Source organism: Canis lupus, chromosome 25 (assembly GCF_011100685.1).
Source record: "Canis lupus familiaris isolate Mischka breed German Shepherd chromosome 25, alternate assembly UU_Cfam_GSD_1.0, whole genome shotgun sequence".
In the NCBI taxonomy this organism is placed as follows: domain Eukaryota; kingdom Metazoa; phylum Chordata; class Mammalia; order Carnivora; family Canidae; genus Canis; species Canis lupus.
The window spans coordinates 29,217,177-29,232,727 of NC_049246.1; the positions used below are offsets into that span (position 1 = coordinate 29,217,177).

At 35.6% G+C, this 15,551-nt stretch overlaps 1 protein-coding gene across 8 annotated transcripts in view; it reads right to left on the bottom strand.

The window, feature by feature from the left end:
• FZD3 (frizzled class receptor 3) overlaps positions 1-15,551 on the bottom strand; it is a 107,219-nt gene that overhangs the window by 79,956 nt on the left and 11,712 nt on the right. The window contains exon 1 of one of the 8 annotated variants that reach the window (XM_038573713.1): positions 7,023-7,220. The exons of 6 other annotated variants lie outside the window; for them this stretch is intronic. The gene's annotated coding sequence lies outside the window, so the exon portion shown is untranslated. Of the gene's footprint in view, positions 1-6,897; positions 7,221-15,551 lie in introns of those variants that run through there. One more of the 8 variants, XM_038573712.1, reaches the window with a different exon arrangement.

The following is a 15,551-nucleotide window of genomic DNA, read 5'->3' on the forward strand; positions in this document are numbered from 1 at the left end:
CACCCACTAAGATAGCTGTGATCTAAAAAACAGAAAATAAAAAAACGAACAACAAACAGAAAATAAGAAGTGTTGAGAAGGATGTGAAGAAATCAGAACCCTTATGTGTTGCTATGGTAATGTAAATCATGTGAACCACTACAGAAAAAAATTTGGTGATTCCTTAAGAAGTTAAACAGAGGGGCACCTGGGTGGCTCAGTCAGTTAACTGTCTGCCTTGGGTTCAGGTCATAAACCAGGGATCCCCAGTCTGACTCCCTGCTCAGTGAGGAGCCTGCTTCTCCATTTCCTTCCGGCTCATGCTCTCCTCTCTCACTATCTCTGTCTCTCTCTCTAAAATAAATAAAATCCTAAAAAAAAAAAAGTTAAACATAAATTATCATATGATCCAGCAATTCCAGTCCTAGGTATATTAATTATTAAATGATATTCAATATAAGTTAAAAGTAAAAGTAAATTAAAAATGGTATTCAAGGCAAAACTTTTCTTTTTTTAAAGATTTTATTTATTTATTCATGAGAGACACACACACAGAGAAAGGCAAAGATATAGGCAGAGGGAGAAGCAGGCTCCATGCAGGGAGCCCTATGGGGGACTCGATCCTGGGACTCCAGGATCACGCCCTGAGCTGAAGGCAGACGCTTAACCACTGAGCTACCCAGGCATCCCCAAGGCAAAACTTGTATATGAATTTTCACAGCAGAACAGCATTATTCATAATAGCCCAGAGAACAAAATAAAGCAAAGGGAAGGAAATAATAAATTAGAAAAATCAATGAAATTGAAAACAGAAAATAGAAATTCTCAAATAAGAGCTGGTTCTTTGAAACTACCAATAAAATTGGTAAGGTTCTGAAAAGACAAAGAAAAAGGAAAAGCACAAATTACCAATATCAAGAATAAAAGAGATGTCACTGAGGCTCTGTAGGCATTAAAAAGACAATAAGGGAATATTACAAACAAACCTATGCACATAAACTAGGTGCCTTAGAAGAAGTAGACAAATTCCTCAAAGCTACACTACAAAAACTCTCCCAAAATTAAAGTGATAATCTGAAGAAACCTGTAACTACTAAGAATTTGAATTTGTGGTTAAAAACATCCAGAAAAAGAAATGTCCAAGTCAGATGGTTTCCTGGATAAAATCTAACAACATTTAAAGAATAATTAACACCAATTCTACATAATCTCTTCAAGAAAACAGCAAAGAAGAGAACATATTCCAACTAATTCTACAAAGCAAGAGGTGCTTAATATTAAAATCAAATAAAGATAATACAAAAGAATATAGATATATCAGACTTCATCAAAATAGAATGCTTTCATATATCTACAAACCAATATTCCTCAGAAACAAAATGTAAAGTCCTTAACAAAGTAACAGCAAAGCAAATCCAAAAATATAAGTATTCTATACCACAACCTAGTAGGATTTGCTCTAGAAACTTCACAGCTGGTTCAATATTCAAAAATCAATTAATCCCAAATTAACAGGCTAACAGAAAAATACATTATAATGCCAAATGATGCAGAGGAAGCACTCATGATTTTAAGTTTTCAACAAACTAGAAACAGAGGGTAACTTCCTTAACTTGATAAAGAGCATCTACAAACATCTTATAGCTATCATAATTAACGGTGAAACATAGTTGCTTACCCCTAAGATTAGAAATAAGGGAAGGATGTCTGTTCTTACCACTCTTTTTTTTTTTTTTAAAGTTTTATGTATTTATTCACAAGAGACAGAGAGGCAGAGACATAGAGGCAGAAGCGGGCCCCTCACAGGGAGCCCAATGCAGGATTAGATCCTTAGCCCCAGGGTCATACCCTGAGCCAAAGGCAGATCCTCAACCACTGACCCAGGTGTCCCCGCTCTTACCACTATTATGCAATATGGTAATGGAAATCCTGCCAACCCAATAAAGCAAGAAAAGGGGGGAAAAGGTATAGATGTAAGAAAAAGAAATAAAACTGTTCCTATTTGCAGTTAACATTAATATCTACATAGAAAATCCCAAGGCATCTACAAAGAATAGCTCCTTGAACTAGTGAGTTCAGCAAGGTTGCAAGACATAAGAAAAACATACAAAAAAAAAACACAATTCTTTTTTTTATTTATTTATTTGTCCTTTTTGAGAGACTAAGGGAGAGAGAACACACATGAGCTATGGGGAAGGGCAGATGGAAAGAATCCCAAGCAGACTCCCCACTAAGCACAGAGCCAGTTGTGGAGCTCAATCCCACGACCAGGAGATCACAACCTGAACCAAAAACAAGAGTCAGATGCTTAACCGACAGAGGCATGCAGGCGCCCCTAACTAGGGTGTTTTCTTTTTTTAAGATTCTATTTATTTATTTGAGAGACAGAGAGCACAAGCAAGGGGAGGGGCAGAGGGAGAGAGAGAAGCAGACTCACCACTGAGCTGGGAGCCACACACAGGGCTCGATCCCAGGACCCCAAGATCACGATCTAAGCCAAAATCAGACTCTCAAATGACTGAGCCACTCAGGCACCCCGGCCTAATTCTACTTCTATGTAAAATTGCATTCTAAATATAAAAAGCATAAGAAAACTAAAGCAATACTTACAACCACTAAAAAAAGAAAGAAAAAAGAAACACCTAGGTATAAATTTGACAAAACAGGTTTAGAACCTGTACGCAGAAAAATATAAAATGATGACAAAATAAAAGAAGGAATATAAATAAATGAACAAACACACAGTGTATTAGTTTGCTAGAAGTGCTGTAACAAAGTACCATAAACTGAGGGGCTTAACCAACAGAAATTCACTGTTTCACATTTATGGAAGCTAGAAGTCCGAGATCAAGATGTTGGCAGAACCATGTATGTTCCCTCTGAAGGTGCAAGAGAAGGATCTGCTCCTGGTCTCTCTCCTAGTTTCTGGCAGTTCCTTGGATTGTGATAGCATAAATCCGATCTTCACATTGCATTCTCCCTGTGCCTCTTCACGGGTTCTTCCCTCTAGTATGTCTGTGTCCAAATTTCCCTTTTCTTTCTTTTTTAAGATTTTATGTATTAAAGTGAGCCAGAGAGCGAGAGAGACAAAAAGCATAAACAGGAAGAGGGGCAGAAAGGGAGAAACACTTAAAAAAAAAAAAAAAAAAGGGCAGCCTGGGGGCACAGCAATTTAGCAACGCCTGCAGCCTGGAGTGTGATCCTCAAGACCCAGGATCAAGTCCCGCGTTGGGCTCCCTGCATGGAGCCTGCTTCTCCCTCTGCCTGTGTCTATGCATCTCTCTCTCTCTCTCTGTGTGTGTCTCTCATGAATAAATAAATAAAATCTTTAAAAAAAAAAAAAAAAGAAAGAAAGAAAGGGAGAAACAGTCTCCCCACTGAGCAGGGCAACTTGACATAGGATCGATCCCAGCACCTTGGGACCATGACCCTAACCTGACCCGAACCGAAAAGCAGATGCTTAAACGACTGAGCCACCCAGGTGCCCCCAAATTTCCCTTTCGCTAAGGACACCAGTCATGTTGAATTAGGGCTCTTCCCCACTCCAGTATGAGCTCATCTTTACTAATTACATTTGTAATGATCCTATTTCCAAATACGGTCACATTTTGAGGTACTAGGGGTTAGAACTTCAACATATGCATTTTAGGGCAACTCAATTCAACCCATAATAACACTATTTCTGGGTTGAAGATTCAACAGTAAAGATGCCAATTCTCCCCTAAATGATTTCAGATTTAATGAAATTTGTATCAAAACTCAGCATGACTTTTAGTAAAGATGAGTTTATTCTAAAATTATATGAAAAGAAACCCCCAAAAGAATAGACTTTGAAAAAAAAAAAAGTGTGAAGAATCATGCTATCCAATTCTAAGACTTACTATACAGCTAACAGTAATCAAGACAGTGCAATATCAGTGGAGACACAGATACAAAAGATCAATAGAATGTAACAGAGAACCTAGAATTAAACCTATACAAGGATGGACAATCGATTTCTGAAAAAGGAGCAAAAGCAATTCAATGGTGAAAGGATAGTTTTTTCAACAAATGGTGCTGGAAGAAGTGGATATTTATAGATAAGAGAATGAACCAAGAGAACCAAACAAGAAAAAATCTTCCAGACTAAGAATTAGGTGAATTTCTTAGAAATTACACCAAAGGAAAAAAAAAAACCTGGAAGTTTTAGACTTATTTAAAATTTAGAACTTCTGTTCTCTTAAAGACCTTGTTAAAAGTTAAAGACAGACTACAGAGTAGGATAAACTATTTGTAAACCATATATCCAACAACGGATTTGTAACCAGACTATATATAGAACTCTAACAACACAAAAATAAGAAACAATTCAATTGCAATATGAACAAAAGACATAACAGATATTTTACCAAAAAGGACATATGAATGGCAAATAAGCATATGAAAAGATGTTCAATATCATTAGCTATAAGGGAAATGCAAATTAAAACCACATGAGGTATTGTTATATGTGTATCAGAAAAATTGAAATTAAAAATTATGATAATACTAACTGGTAGTGAGAATGTAGAGAAAGTAAATCTCACCTACATTGCTGGTGAGAATGTAAAATGGTACAACCACTAGGGAAAATGGCAGTTTCTTAAAATTCCAAACATATGCTTATCAAATGACACAGCAATCACACTCCTGGGCATTTATCCCTCCAAAATAAAAATTTATGTCTGCACAAAAACCTGTACATCAATGTTCATAGCAGCTTTATTTGTAATAGCAAAGAGCTGAAACAACCTAAATGTTCTTCAATGGGTGGCTGATTAAACAAAACGTGGTATAACTGTATAACAAAATATTCAGAAATTGAAAACAGTAACTATTAATACACAGAACTTGTATAGATCTCAAACAGCATTATGCTAAGTGAAAAAAACTCAAAAGACTACATACTGTATGATTCCATTTATATAAAATTCTTGAAATGACAAAATTATGGATAAGAGAACAAAGTGGTAGTTGCTTAGTATTGGGAAAAGAAAGGAGGTAGAAAGGAAACATAAGGGAATCCCTTAGTGGTGATAAAACAGTTCTTTAATTGTAGAAGTGGCTATACACATCTATATATGTGATAAAATTGCAAAGACTAGGAGCGCATATGGTTGGCTCAGTTGGTGGAGCATGTGACTCTTGATCTAGGGGTTGTGAGCTGAAGCACCACTTTGGGCATAGAGCTTATTGAAAAAGAACTGCAAAGACTACACACACAGATATATGCATATACACACACAAAATGAGTACATGTAAAAACTGGTGAAATATGATAAGTTCTATAGATAGTACCAAAGTTAACTTCCTAGTTTTGAGCTGTATGACAGTTATATAAGATACGAAGACTGGGGGTTGAAGGTGGGGGCTAGGTAGGGTACACAGAATTTCTCTGTACTCTTTTTGCAACTTTCCATGAGTTTCTAATTATTTTTAAATTAAAAGTTAAAAACGTTATTATATTCACATGTTGATGTATGTACATACATCTCATACACACACACGTATGTTTTTACTTATTTGAGAGAGAGCACTCAAGCATGAGCATGGGGAGGAGCAGACTCCCTGCTGAGCACGGAGCCCAACGTGGAGTTTGGTTCCAGGACCCTGAGATCATGACCTGAGCCAAAGGCAGACACTTAACCAACTGAGCCACCCAAGCACCCTTATTTTTATGTATGTCTTAAGTCTCAAAACTTGCTTGGTACTTAGCAACAAATAAAATATCAACCAATTTGATATTATGTTACTATGTTAGTAAAACCTCCATCTGTGAATTACTGATGAATTATAAAACTGATTTAAGTGATTATTTTGTGCTGCCTGCAATAAGCCTAAAGCTGTAAGTTTATGCTCCTGCCACTTATTAGCTGTAAGTACCCTCTGCTGTGTATCTCAGCTAGCATTTACTGACAGTAAAGTGGCAGTAAATTAAGTGCCTTACACATATTATCTCATTTAATCTTCTTGATAATCCCATAAGGTAGGTACTATAATTATTGATCACATTTTATAATACATATGAAGAAAATGAGACCTGAAATTAAGTAACTTGCCCAAGATCACAGAGCTACAAAGACAGACCCAAGAGTCAAGACCCTGGCATTCCTATCTAGAGCCCCTGAATTTAAGCAATTTGTTCTACATCTCTCAACTTGAGTTTTCTCCTCTGTAAGATGGTTTTAATAACATATAAATAACAGTATATAAAATAGCATACAGAACCCAGTAAAGCTTAAAAGGGGATTAGGAAAGAGCTGCAAGTTAACAGAGCTATAGCTATCCTTCCTATACGGTGGGCCTAAGGAACCCGGCTAAATTTGAATTCCCTTGTCACTAACAAGTGAAAGTCAATTGGAATGATGTGATTAAAAAGCAAAACAGAACATGGATGAATATCATAATCATTATGCTGGGTGAAGGAAACCAGACATAAAAAAGTAGATAACATATGATTACATGTATATAAAACTCTAGAAAATGAAAACTAATCCAGTGACAGAAAACAGGTGGTGGCTTGGAGCAGGGAGTGAAGAGGGAGGGTAGACTACAAAGGCACACAAGAAAGCTTCTGGGGTAATGGAAATGTTCTATATTTTGATTGTATTAATGGTTTCATGGACATACACATTTGTCAAAACACTGAACATTTCAAATGGGTCGTTTGCTGTACACTAATTATACCTCAATAAAGCAGTTATATAAAAACAAAAATACTAATGTTTTTCAAATGAGCAAATTGCTTTAACAATTTTTTAACCTAAGCAAAATCAAAATTAAATGAGGTAGTCTGCATATGGTAAAGTTGAGAAATATTAGATTAGGAATACTATTAAAGCTTTATCAAATAGAAAAACAATTTAGCTGATTAATTTTTTAAAGATTTCTACTGCATACCTCCTTAAACAGTAATACTTTTTGTTCGCTAAATCAAGACCAGGGTATAGAAGTTTACAAACTGAAAAGTAACTTTCCTAAAATTAAATTTCTGGTTTCTATAACAAAGGTGCACTACACGGAACCTTCCATTCTTTGTTCAAATTCAAATCAACCAAGCCTTTGTGCTCCCATTCTCTTTCTTCTTTCAAATTTCCATTCCCGTTACCATAGGAACCTGCTAGCTGACAAGCCTTCAAGCACAGCAACAGCCCAAGCTTAGCAAGGGGTATGAAAAGGGGACAGAGTCAAAGGCCAAATTTTGACTCATGAGAATCAGAATTCCGATCTTTGTCACTCTACAAAGTGTCTGGTAACCATAGAAACTGTATCCTACTGCGTTCGGGAATATTTGTCTAAATTCACTAAAAGCGAAACCAAATGTGGAGTGGCCCTGGAAACTCAAAAAATGGTACTCATTTTATTTCAGATCCAAACTAGAATAAGAAGTTATTCAAAAACAACTTTTCAGAATAATTTCAAGTGATTTAAAATTAGATCTTTAAAAAACTCCTTTTCTGTAAAAATAAATTCTCATAGGAAAAGAGATCTAAAACTTTAAGAATTATTTTGTATTTAAAAATTCTAGGTTTAAAAAAAAAAATTCTAGGTTTGAAAAATACCTTTAATCCTACAGATTTTTTTCTTTTGCAAATCTTAATTTTTAAAAATGCCTTGAGGACAGTGTACTAAATACTTTTCAACAGTATTTCGGTAAGTTGGTTTATAGAAATTTGCCATTATGAGAGGAACAGATTTATATTCTTAAGTCAAAGGGGAATTCCCAGAAGAGCCCATAAATTTGACTTTTCTTTAAGGAAGTAAATTTTAATATTTCAAATACCATGAACAGTTCTGAACTATGATCACTCTCAAAAGATAAAACCTGATGATCAAAATTCTATCACGCTTCATAATTTAATTGAAAATAAGTATTTTAAAGGTATTCCTTTAAAGTGATTGGTCACACAAGAAAATCAAAGAAAAAACTTAAAATACTATTTTTTTCTTAAAGTCAGAAATAACTAAATGCTATTAATTCTCCAATACCTTACGTACATTTTTCAATTTACAAGATTCTTAATTCCTGACTTCTTAAGCCGTTTCACTAGATTGTTGTTTGTTTCAAGCATACCATCTAAACAGTAAACTAACAAAAGACAATAAGAGAAGCAAATCTGATAATGCATGTATTCTGAAGATAAAAACCATGAATTGCAATCAAATTCATTTTCTAAAAGGCCTATCCACAAAATGTTAATAATTACTACCATATAGGAGTATATTACACTATTCTCTCACAAAAAACAAAAAGAAACCCTGTCTTTCATTCAAATACCATCTACAAGTGATTCCTTCCACAGAAAATTCTCTCTTTCAAATCCCCTTAGCACTTTATGCCTTCTTTCGGTGGTACTTACCAAGTTCTTCTTGTGTTTCACTCATTCAATCAAAATATATTTAATATATACTAACTCCTGGCCACTGTAACTGAGAACTAAACAAAAAAGAACTGTTGGGGTTATTAAAAATAAAGTTTCTTCACTAATTTTACTATTTTAAAAGCATAATATGATTCTTACAGAAAAATTTAAAAATATAAACATTAAATAAGACACAGAAAACACAAATAAATTGTGCTAATTCAGGAAAACTACTGTTGGCCTTGGTGAAAATCCTTCCAGATCACTTACTCTTCATAAACACACACACACACACACACACACACACACACACATATTTTTTAAGAAAAATGGGATGATACCACATATAATGATATCCACTCCTATCTTCTTTTTCCTACATAACGTAGGAAAAGTACAACCATCAGTACAACCATCAACCATCTTTTGACAAAGATCAAGAAAAGATTAAGGCATAAGGAACATTAAAGCCTAGAGATGAGAAAGACAGGTTGCGCTTTTCTTTTACTTAATTACAACACTTACAAGTACAAACACATGATGCCCAAAGCTCTGAGTCACTTTGATTAGCTGCTCCCCACCTCTCAAAAGGCAAAGTAAAATACTAGTGTTCACAGTTATATGGTACTCTTGGGATTGGGATTACCATCCCCATAAAGCACCTTCTATTTACAGCGGCAGGTTAAGTGCTTAGAGCAAGACTACTATCATCTCTTAAAAGACTTTGTAGGGGATGCCTGGGTGGCTCAGTGGTTTAGCGCCTGCCTTGGCCCAGGGCGTGATCCTGGAGTTCTGGGATCAAGTCCCACATCGGGCTCCCTGTATGGAGCCTGCTTCTCCCTCTGCCTGTATCTCTGCCTCTCTGTCTCTCATGAATAAATAAATAAATAATCTTAAAAAAAAAAAAAAAAAAAGACTTTGTAAAGTTCATTAATTAATTCAAGCATTTTATTTTTTAGCAATTTATTTAGTAGTTCCTATTGTGAGTCACTGGACTGTGTGTGTGGGGTGCTGGACATACGAAGATGAATAAGGACAAGCTCTGATTTCAAAAGCAAAAGACAGAAACAACCCAAATATCCATCAATAGGAAAACTGAATGAAAAAAAAATGAGGATAACTTAATACCCACTAGGATGACTATTATAACAAAAACAAAACCAGAAAATAACAAGTGCTGGCAAGGATGTGGAGAAATTGGAACCTCTGTGGCACTGATGGGAATGTAAAATGGAAGCAGCTGCTATGGAAAACAGTATCGCGGTTCCTCAAAAAGTTAAATATAGAATTATCATATGTCTCAGTAATTCCTCTTCTGGGTATATAGCGCCAAAAATTGAAAGTAGGGACTCAAACAAGTATTTTACACCCATGTTCATAGCAGCATTATTCATAACAGCCAAAAGGTAGAAGCAACTCAAGTGTTTGATGGATGAGTGGATAAACAAAATGTGGTATACACATACAATGAAGTATCATTTGGCTTTAAACGGAAAGGAAATCCTGGCATTTGCTACATGGATGAACCTTGAAGACATTATGTTAAGTGAAATAAGCCAGTCACAAAAGGACAAATATTGTATCGTTCCTCATATATTAGGTACCTACTAGCATAATTAAATTCAGAGTGAAAGAAGAATGGTAGTTGCCAGGGGCCTGGAGGAGAGGAAAACGGGGAATTATTGTTTACTTCGTACAGAGTTTCAGTTTTGTTAAATTAAAAAGTGCTAGAGATGAATAGAGATCATAATTGTATAACAAGATGAATATACTTCATATCACCAAGCTGTATACCTAAAGTTGGAAGGGTTGGAATGGTGAACTTTGTATGTATTTTTACAGTTCAAAAAAACATTTTAATAACCAATATCTATAAATACTACTATGGAATATCCATGATATATTGTTAAATGAAACAAGATAGAAAAGACAAATATGACACTATTATCAAAGAAAGGCAAAAGAATATACATGAACAAATATTGAACATCTTATATAAATATTAAATTATATTTAAATTTTTGTAATAGAAAAATAAACAAAACTCTTTCAATGACATTTAAGAGGAAAGAAAGAACAAGATAGAGTGGGAAAGGTCCAGAAACTAGACTTTTCTGAATGTATCTTGTTCTGTATATATAGTTTTGGGGTTTTTTTTTAAAGATTTTATTTATTCATGAGAGACAGAGAGAGAGGCAAAGACATAGGCAGAGGGAGAAGCAGGCTTCATACAGGGAGCCTGATGTGGGACTCGATGAGCCAAAGGCAGACACTCAATAGCTGAGTCATCCAGGTGTCCCTGTATATACAGTTGTTTTTCTGTTTTTTTTTTAAGATCTTATTTATTTATTTATTCATTCATGAGAGACAGAGAGAGAGAGAGGCAGAGGCACAGGCAGAGGGAGAAGCAGGCTCCATGCAGGGAGCCCGACGTGGAACTCAATACTGGGTCTCAGGATCACACCCTGGGCTGCAGGCGGCGCTAAACTGCTGCGCTACATGGGCTGCCCCTATATACAGTTTTTTTGTTTGTTTGTTTTAATTTTTTTTCCCCTGTATACAGTTTTAAAACACAATTAGAAAGAAGGAAAGTTTTGGGACCCCTAGGTGGCTCAGCAATTGAGCAGCTGCCTTCAGCTCAAGGCCTGATCCCAGGGTCCCGGGATCGAGTCCCCACATCAGGCTCTTCGCAGGGAGTCTGCATGGCCATCTGCCTATGTCTCTGCCTCTCTCCCTCTGTTTCTCATGAATAAGTAAAGTCCTTAAGAAAGAAAGAAACTTTAAAAAAAATTTTAAAGTCATTTCTCAATAAATGAAACATATGAATCTAAATGTGTATTGAGTTTAACCACACAAAGAAGTATTTAACTTTAAAACACAGTAATTTGCCAGTATATCTTTGGTGAGTTACATGCCTAAAGACAAAAAGAAGTACAAAACAACAAACAAACTGCTTCCAGTAATCATATTGTAATAATTGTTCTTATGTAATGTATGTGTATCATAAAGCTTCAATATAAGAAAAAAGAAAAAATAAGATTTTATAATGTTAAAAACTCTGCAATATTATTTGAATTGAAAGTATCAATATAAACTCAGGATGTACTTTCTTTTAAAAAAAGTTTCTGGGCAGCCGGGGTGGCTCAGCAGTTTAGTGCTGCCTCAACCCAGGATCAAGTCCCATATCAGGCACCCTGCAAGGAACCTATGACAGACTACTAGGGTAGCGTCAAAACCTAGAAGCTAGGGATCCCTGGGTGGCGCAGCGGTTTGGCGCCTGCCTTTGGCTCAGGGCGCGATCCTGGAGACCTGGGATCGAATCCCACGTCGGGCTCCCAGTGCATGGAGCCTGCCTCTCTCTCTGCCTGTGTCTCTGCCTCTCTCTCTCTCTCTCTGTGTGACTATCATAAATAAATAAATTAAAAAAAAAAAAAAAAAAAAAAAAACCTAGAAGCTACCTTGAAGAGGCTTCCACTACAAAAGATAGCAAGTACAGTTAGAGTCCAAGTAGGAATAATAACTGTAATGGACTTGAAACAAACCAAATATGTTAAATCTATGAGTTTATAATGAAACCTTTAAAAAAAAAAAAGACTTCATTGTTCACCTTTGAAGGATGTTTGGGAATCAAGTCATGATCTGAAAAACGAATAAATACTGATAAATATTTGAGAATAACCAAGTATTTATCTTATCTTTCTTATATAGACTGTACATGAGAGTAACTTAGCAGCCCAACAGTCAATGAGTGGAATTTTCTGTTATGAAGCATTCCAGCTGAGAAGTGAAGAATGACAGAATTAAATTATAAGCATTTTTATAAAACTTTAATGAAATTATCAATCTAAGAGATGATCATGAATGCATTCCAAAATTACAAAGTGACAACCAGATATTATGTGCCCATGAAGTATTTTCCTAAAAAAAATCAAAAAAGGAGACAAAAGAACATGGGAAATAAAACCACAGGGATGCAATCAACCAAATAAAGACAATGGGAAACTCTATAAGGCAAACATATTACAAGAAAAAAAGAGAGGAAAAGGAGAAACTATAAAAGAAAGACATATCAATTGAATGCAATATATGAATCCTGATTTGAAAAGCCAACTATATAAACAACCGTGAAATGGTCAGAGTAAAGTGAACATTTAACTGGATAATTGATGATACTGAGGAAGTAATAAAGGTAAGGTGTTTATTATTTTTTTTTTTAATTTATTTATGATAGTCACAGAGAGAGAGAGAGAGAGAGGGGCAGAGACACAGGCAGAGGGAGAAGCAGGCTCCATGCACCGAGAGCCCGATGTGGGATTCGATCCCGGGTCTCCAGGATCGCGCCCTGGGCCAAAGGCAGGCGCTAACCCGCTGCGCCACCCAGGGATCCCAGGTAAGGTGTTTATATATTTTTTTAAGAGTTCTTACTTTTTTTTAGAGATATATACAGAAATATTTGTAGATGGAATTATGGTGTTTGAAATTTGCTTCAAAGTAACCCAGTTGGGATATGCAGTCATAAATGAAACAAAACTAGCTGTGATAAAGATTTTGTTTATTTATTCATGAGAGACACAGAGAGAAAAAGAGGCAGTGGAGGAAGCAGGCTCCATGAAGGGAGCCTGATATGGGACTCCATCCTGGATCTCCGGGATCATGCCCTGGGCCGAAGGCTGCGTTAAACTGCTGAGCCACCCGGGCTGTTTTGTTTTTTTTTTTAAGATTTTGAGTTGATAATTTTTGAAGCTAGATGGTAAGTAATGGGTATATGGTGTCCATTATACTATTATCTATATGTCTATATAACTAAAATTATCTATAATAAAGCTTTTTTTTAAGTTACAGTTTGAGTCTGGATAACATGAAGATTGGTTCAAACATGCTTTGTTCTTTTTTTTTTAAAAACATGCTTTGTTCTTAATGAATCATAAAGGATACCAGGATTTTGACCTTTTAGGTTCTGTGTTCCCAGCAGAATCTATCCCACTGCCAACTTTCCATGCTACAGAAAATCTTTGAGAATGACAAAAGAAAACAGGAAATGGGAGGCAAACACAAACAATCCCAAGAGTTTATCCTCTGATTATCCTAAGAGTGGTCTAGTTTCTCTTAAAAAACAAACAAAAAAAAAGACAAGGGGCACCTGTGTGGCTTAGTAGGTTAAATATCTGACTCCTGGTTTCGGTTCAGGTCATGATCTTAGGGTCATGGGATCAAGCCTCACATTGGGATCTATACTGGGCATGGAGCCTGCTTAACATTCTCTCCCTCTCCCCACCCCCCACACTCCACTTGCACATGTTCTTTCTCTCTCAAAAAAAAAAAAAAAAAAAAAGGAGTAGACAAGTTATCAACCTCATAAAAAGGTAAGAATGCTTGTTCCACATATTAACTGAAGTTAAATAGGGTGACAGGCAACAAGGAGTACTGCTTTGCATTTATACAGCACTTTAACTTTTCAAATTTTTTAAATATACACATCACTTACATCATTGAATCTTAACCTTGTAAAATGGACAGGGAAAAAAATTCACTTCCTAGAGGAAACTAACACAAAGAAGTTACAAAACTATTTAGTGGCAAAATAACAAATTTCCTATCCCTCATTTAGTGCTTTTTCCACTAAACTGTCTCTTCCTATTCAACTGCATTTAATTATCCAGTATAGGGAGGAAGGCTGTTCAGATCTCTTTTATTACCACTGCAGTCATAAATACCTGATAACATGCGGTTGGTAAAGATAGTTACCAACAATTTGTTAACACTTTCTTGACTGTGCTGGACAGCTCCCAAAAATTTACTTAGCAATTCGGACAGCCCAAATGGTTTGAAACTCAGGAATGAGAAATTTTTTTCTCTGTCAAAAGCCACTCATGAGGAAAAAACATCAAGTCAAGAACTTATAAAAATTTAGTGTTTCTGTATAGATGAGTATGTTTTAGAAGGGGGGGGATAGAGAAATAAACATATTAGTAAAGATCTTCTTTTCCAACTTAATGACTTGATACTTACATTATCCCATTTATTTAAATATGTCCCAAATTCAATGAAAGTATAGACTAAGAATCTTATACCTACAATGAAAGAACAGCCAATTTATTAACTCTGAATAATCATATGTGAAATAACCCAGATTCTGTACTTCCTCTCATCTGTCGTATCCCTAGCTCACTGTCCTATACTATTCTATTCCAGGCACTCATTTTGACTCAGCAAATCATACAGGAATGACCCTAAGGCAGACCTGAAACATGGGCCTGCACCTAAGAAATTATCTTTCAATTCACTATGACCCACAGTGAACACTCAAAAATGTGCTCCCACTGTTTGCTCCAACTACTTGCTCCTGTTAAAAGTTGACAGACACATTCTAGAATCAGAGATAGATTCTTGTCCTTATAAGGGCCCAAGAATCCCTACTTCCATCTAGAAGGATGTTTTGTTGACTGCTGAGTTTCCATGTCCTTTGCTATTACAGAAACTTTACACTCTCAAACTGACAATTCTGTCAGTGGCATCATTGTCTTGATATAACAACCATGTAACAACTATCTGCAATATTATTTAAGTCAAAGAACTGGAGCCTTCTCTTAGAAAATACTGCCCACTTAGGTGCTCTCCCCAGAATGTATGAAATTTAAAAAGAAGCAACCTTATTGCCAATAAACAATCTAGACTACACAGGCAACTGTGAGAAGAAGGTAGTGATAGCTTACTATGCCATTATTATGAATGTCCCAAAAGCCTACACATAGGAATGCAAGTTCATTTAGAACAAATACATTATCTTTCTGGTACTTTCTCTTTAGGATCATTTAGAAACAGAATTGGAATAGAATTAACATTTGTAGTTAACCTACTGTGTGCCATTCCCTGTACTAGCTACTTTATAAGTTTAATCCTAACAGCCCTTCAAGGTTTTTTGTTATTACTGCCTTTTCACAAATGAAGAAACCAAGGCTAAGTGACTATTCAAAGTCTTAAAGCTACTACAAAGCAGAACCAAAAGTTGAACCCATATCAGTTCAAACATCTTGATTACTTGCTTCTTATTACACTATTTGCTTTCCAAAGGAGTTATACTGACTTATAATGATACTAAAAACAAAGGTATTTCTTTTTTTAAAATTTTTTATTTATTTATGATAGTCACAGAGAGAGAGAGAGAGAGAGAGAGAGAGAGAGAGAGGCAGA